Genomic DNA, 6,426 nt, shown 5'->3' with positions numbered 1-6,426 from the left:
CGCTTGCAGTCGAGCGGGAGAGCGTTTCTCGTGGGTTCCGTCGCCTTCGTCGAGTTCCGGCACGAACTTCCGTCGACGTTTCGAAAGCTACGTTCGACCCGCGCGCTCTAATGAGAACTCCGCTTTTATCGTGGGCTCGGCCACGTGATCGTGTCGCGGGGGTGCCTCTGTGTGCCAAGGAACTCCTTGAATGGAGCCCTAGAGTCTCTAGGATGAGCCTCCCCGTCCGAAGCGCGACGGAACTGCAGTTCCGTCCGCTTCCGTCGGTGGGAGACGAGGGCTCAGATGACCCGTTTCCTCTAGTCCGAGACTCGAACGACCTGCCACTTCGTCAGGGGGATATTCGGAAAGGTCCCCAGGCCTCCACGAATTCTGGGACCAAACGGTTCCCCACGTTCTTCATACGGCTCTCTGCATCGACGACGGAAACACCTGAGAATCGGTAACGACGACCAGCTCGTCCTCCACAGACTTCCGTTCGCAATGCCCGTTCGTGGGCTTCTACCCCAGGCCAAGGGGAAGCCCTGGCTCTAAGGGTCGCCTCTCCTTTCACCTGCAGACAGCACAACTATCGAAGGGGAGGGGAGACGAACAAAACCCACACAAGAACCTTCATGACTACGAACACCAACTCAACGCAGGAGAAAGGAAGTTTGGCATTCAAAAAGAAGGGGGCCCTGTGGTCAAAACGCCACAGGGCGGATTACAAAGCTTCAGAATGATGATCAAAAGCTCACACTCTCTCAGGGATTACAAGAGCTCTCAGCTCTGCATGCTCTTCCAGCTCTCCTCTCTACCATTCTCTGGTCTGAGTCTTCTTCCTGTTGAGTCCTGCGTGTGTGAGTCGTTTTTGTATTTTGGAGGGAGTCTTTTTTCTTGGCTCCAACGTCCAGCCGCCTTCTTTAAGGCTTCATTTCCTCCATGGTACCTTCTTTCCAACAGTTACCTTGGGGGCCAATCAATTCAAAATCCTCCCGTTTGAATTGAGTCCCCTTTAAGGCTAAGGTTGGGGGTTCACCTCACCATGGGCTGCTCCCCTAGGTTAGGTTCAAGGTTGTCAAGGGTGGTCATCCCCTTGAACCACAAGAGGTAAGGATGTCGAGTCCATGGATAAAAGAGGGGCGGTCAGTCCCTTGTCAACGGGCCACCCGTTACATTCCCCCCCTCTTTCTCTTGCTCTCTCGCTTCTTTGGAAATGGGTGTGATTCATTGTAGCCGCGCACAATGTCCACGAACCGCCATAGAGAAGGTTCCGTCCTCCATGAGTCTTCACTTGAAGGCTGCCCCTTCCAGTGACAATGGTACAGCCTGTTAGGCCCGAACTGATTCGGTCTATCACGGTGTGCCATGATGCTCTCTAGGTCTTCACCCTCTCCTCGATCCATCACTAGAGCCGGACCTCTATCCCTCTGCTCACGGTCTGGATCATCATCTTCTTGGGCACCTTTCAACATAGAGACATGAAAGGTGGGATGAATGTGCAGGTGGGGCGGAAGTCGCAGACGGTAAGCCAACTTGCCTACCCTCTCAAGGATCTCATACGGCCCGTCATACCTGCGCGCAAGACGATCCGTAATCTCCTTTGGCATGCTGAACTGCTCAGGGTTCAATTTGAGGTAGACCTTCTCGCCAACCTCGTACTCGACATGCCTCCTCTTCCGATCTGCAAACTTTTTCATCCTGTCTTGAGCTTTACCCAGCTGCTCCCGGGCAATCTTAAGCCTGTTTATCCACTCCTCGTGGAAGGCTCCTCCTGCTGGAGCTACTCCTCCTGCAGTAGGTAGTACAGCTGCTTCCCCTGGAGCTAATGGCTGATACCCATAAGCTAACTCGAAGGGGGAAAATCCCGTAGAGGAATGCTGCCAGCTGTTGTAGCAGAATTCTGCTGCGTCCAGATGCACATACCAATCAGTCTGGTCTCCCTGAACATAGTGTCTGAGAAAATCCTCCACAAATTGGTTGGTCCTCTCAGTTTGTCCATCAGACTGAGGATGGTACGAGCTGCTAAATGCAAGCCTCGTTCCGCACATGGCAAACAGTGTGCTCCAGAAACTGCCAGTAAACCGCCCGTCTCTGTCAGACACTATTTCCCTTGGTAGGCCATGATGTTTCACCACGAACTTGAAGAAGAGCTGTGCTGCTGCTGGGGCATCCAGTGTACCCGTGTATGGGATGAAATGGGCCAGCTTAGTGAGTCTACATACCACCACAAAGATACCCGTGTGTCCTCCGCTGTTCGGTAGGCATGTGATGAAATCCATGGAGGCACTCTCCCATGGTTTTGTCGGGATGCCGAGTGGTTGAAGTAGCCCTGCTGGCTTCATCCTTTCAGCTTTATCTTGTCCACAAATGTGGCATGTCCTTACATAGGCATCCGTATCTCTTTCCATCAAGGGCCACCAGAAATTCCTTGAGAGTAACTCAAGAGTCTTTTGCTGTCCCGGATGGCCTGCCCACTGTGGCTCATGATGCTCCTGGATCATCCTCTTTCTCAAGCCTCCTATACATGGAATGTACACTCTCCGCTGCTTGAAATAAATGACCCCATCACGTACCTCTATGTGTGGCCTCTTTGCATCAGTCCTGAGTAGCTTTTTGGCAAGCTCATCCTCTCCATACCCTGCTTTGATCTCCTCCAAAACTGTAGATCCCTGCAGAATCTGAACTGCAGCTAGATAGGGAACTCGGGAGAGGGCATCCGCTACTATATTCTCCTTACCGGTTGATGTCGAAGTCGAAGTTTGCCAGAAAATCCTGCCACCTAGCTTGTTTGGGGGATAGCTTGGGCTGAGTCACAAAGTAAGATGTTGTGACATTATCTGTGAACACAGTAAACTTGCGGCCCAGCAGATAGTGCTTCCAAGCTCTCAAACAATGAACTACTGCTGTCATCTCCTTGTCATGAGTGGGGTAGCGGGTTTCTCTATCAATCAGCTTCCGACTCTCGAAAGCTATGGGGTGCCCATCTTGAAGGAGTACTCCTCCTATAGCAAAATCAGATGCATCTGTCTGTACCTCAAAGGGCTTCTCAAAGTTAGGAAGAGCTAGGACGGGCTGGCTGCTCATGGCTTCCTTCAGTTTCTGAAAAGCACCTTCATGCTTGGGACCCCACTTCCACGGTGTATCCTTACGGGTGAGATTAGTGAGAGGGGCTGTAATCTCACTGTACATGTCAATGAAAGACCGGTAGAATGAGGCCAATCCATTGAAGGCCCGCACATCATGTACACCCTTCGGGGTAGGCCAGTCTACTATTGCTTTCACCTTGCTCTCATCCATCATGAGTTTACCTTGGGTCACCTTGAATCCCAAAAAGTGGATGGTCTCCTTGGCAAAGTCACACTTGCTCTCTTTCAGAAACAGCCTGTTTGCTCTCAGCCTGTCAAACACCTCCCTTAAATGCCTTACATGCTCTTTGAGAGTCTTGGAGTAGATAAGAATATCATCCAAATACACGACAATGCATTCATCTAGGAGATCCCTGAAAATACCATTCATGAGTGTCGTGAAGGTTGCCGGGGCATTGGTTAACCCGAAGGTCAGGACCTTCCAATCAAACGACCCATACTTGGTTCTCATGGTGGTTTTCTCCACATCAGCTTCTGCAATTCTGATCTGATGGTACCCTGATCTGAGATCTATCTTTGAAAAGTACCTTGCATGTACTAGAGAGTCGAATAACTCCCGCATGTTGGGAAGGGGGTACCGGTTCTTGATGGTGACTTTGTTGAGAGCCCGGTAGTCTACACATAGACGTAGATCTCCTTCCTTCTTCTTCACAAAGAGCACGGGTGCTCCGTATGGAGATTTGGAGGGCTGAATGAATCCAGCCTCTAGTAATTCCTGCAACTGCACCTTCAGCTCCTTGTTCTCTTCCTGGGACAACCTGTAAGGTGCCTTGGCTGGCGGGTCTGATCCTGGATATATCTCTATCCTATGGTCAATCTCCCTTTTAGGGGGAAGCTCCTTTGGGAGCTTCTCAGGTAGGATGTCCGCGTACTCCGCCAGTAAACTCTGCACCTCCTTTGGTATGTGTCCTTTGGATGGGGCTGAGCTCTCCTCATGTTCTTTGATCACCACAAGGTAAGCTTGCTGTCCTTTTCTTACTGCCTTTTTCAACTGCATAGCTGAGAGAACTTGAGGCAAAGGCCCTCCCTTTTGCCTTGAAGCTTTGACCACCTCCCAACCGCCTTCTTTACAGAAAACTAACTGTTCATCATGGCTGTTGATCAGGACTTTGTTGTCCCTCAACCATGTTTGCCCAAATACCATGTCAAAGTCATCCATCTCGACTATGGAAAATTCTGCTTTGTGAGAACAACCTCCTACTTGGATGCTTACCCCCTTTGCCACTTTGACAACTGCCTGTCCTGGGGTGTTCACCGTCTTCATGACCTTCCCTTTGCTGATCTCAGCCTTCAGTCCTATCTCTTTAGCCTTCTGGGAGGTGATGAAGTTATGACTGGCGCCGCTGTCCACCATAGCTCTTACTAAGCGTCCATTCACTGTAGCAGTAATGAACAGCAGATTTGCAGCTACCTGATCTTCATTCATAGCTCCTAGAAGCTGAAGAGGGGTCATGGTCTGTGTAGGCTGCCCGTGCTCAGTTTCCTGGATGGTCTGAAGTGACTGTCTCATGGGGCAGTCCCTGGCAAAATGAGCTCCAGTACAGATATAACAGCCACTCCCTTTCGGGGCTGAAAAGCTGGATGGAGCTTTGGCTGACCCCACACTGCTTTTGGGCGGAACAGTACCTGTTTTACCTTTACCTTTTTGGGTTGCAGTAGCTTTAGGCTTGGCCTGCTCAGTTGGAACATCTCCCATGGGTCGGTACTTCTTCTTTTTAGAGCCAAACCTCTTGAACTTCTTCTTTTTGAATGGAGGTATCCCTTGCCCACTTGGTTTGGGCTTGGCTTGGCCTTGTCTCTCTCCACCGTGCTGCTTCTCTTGCCAATCGGTGAGGCGGTCCGCTACCTCGTATGCTTCCGCCACGGTCTTCACATGCTCCCTCATGAGCTCATCATGCGCCCAAGGCCTCAGCCTTTTGATGAAGTAGTACAATCGATCGGCCTCACTCATCTCCTTGATCTGTAACATGAGGGAGGAGTGAGCTTTGATGAAGTCCCTCAAGGTTCCGGTGTGCTTGAGACTGTTCAAGGCATCCCGGGCCTTCCATTCGATGTCGGAGGGTAGGAACTGTAACCTCAGCCTTTGTGAGAGTTCATCCCACGTGGAAATCGTGTAGGTGTTGCGGTGGGTTCTCTCATCTTCTTTGTAGTTCCTCCACCAAAGTTTGGCATCATCCACCAAATAGGTTGAGGCATGGAGCACTTGCTCTTGGGTCTCGGTGATCTTGGCAAGGGAAAGGTATTGCTGCATATCATATATAAAATTCTCCAATACCTTGACTTCCCGTGCGCCCGTGTATGGTTCGGGCTCCTTGAGTTTGATCCGATGCTTCCCAAGTGGTCCAGCTCCATCATCCTTGATCAGCTTGCTCATCACATGGGCAAGCTCTATCTTGGCTTCCGAGAGTTGCTACTGTAGCAGCCCCTGGCTGGTCTGCAGCTCTGTTAGAGCATGCTCTATGGCCTCAAACCTCAATTCGTGTTCACGGAACTTGCTTTTAGTTCTGCTCCTGGTATTGCTGGGCTCAGCACCTGCTATTTCATTGGAATCATCCATGAAAAATAACCTTCAAAAGAGCTGAACTGTCTGTGAGAAAAATCTGTCCACTCCTATCAAGCTGATACTTTCAGGTGGGACTGACTCAACTCAGTCCTTCAGCTCTGATACCACTGTCACGCGGGCAAAGTTTCACTCCAAACTTTTCCACCTTTTTCCTTTTTTCTTTGCTCCCCGGTTTGGTCCCCTACCGGGATCCCCAAGGTATCTGCTTGACCTCTCGGAGCTGCCACCGACTTACTGGCTGGAACCCCTACTGGACTGGATGTCCTTCACCTTCACAAACCTGTTTGAATCCTCCTGGTACCCAAAAGAAGAGCATGGACCCTTGCCGGATGTTACGGTCTTGACATCCACTCTTCTCCAAAACCGTTTGCTAGATCTCCGTGAAGTGCCACGAGGGTCCCAGACCTGCTCCAGAAACTCAGTGTGAGAGGGGGGACACGCCTGTGAAACCTGCTCTTCAAAACTCCTTCAGGGGCTAGTCATAACTAACTAAACTTAGTTAGAACTAGTTTAGTAGAACCGCCAAAAGGAAGGTGGCCCTGCCGCCAAAGTTGGCCGAACCGCCAAAAGGAAAGGCCAGCCGCCGGAATCGAACGCAGGACCTGCAGGTCGGTATACGCAGAGCTCTAAGATAAGCTAACCAAGAGGCCAAGTCGTGGGTATTGCTTATGATAGCTCCCCGCTTGATTACATCTTGTCCCCAACCTTCGCGCGCTCAAAAGGCTCCCTTGCTCC

The sequence above is a fragment of the Dipteris shenzhenensis genome, chromosome 29 (assembly GCF_047967505.1).
Source record: "Dipteris shenzhenensis isolate YYH24624 ecotype China chromosome 29, Dip_SZ_1.0, whole genome shotgun sequence".
Taxonomy (NCBI): Eukaryota; Viridiplantae; Streptophyta; class Polypodiopsida; order Gleicheniales; family Dipteridaceae; genus Dipteris; species Dipteris shenzhenensis.
This window is presented reverse-complemented; position numbering follows the sequence as displayed.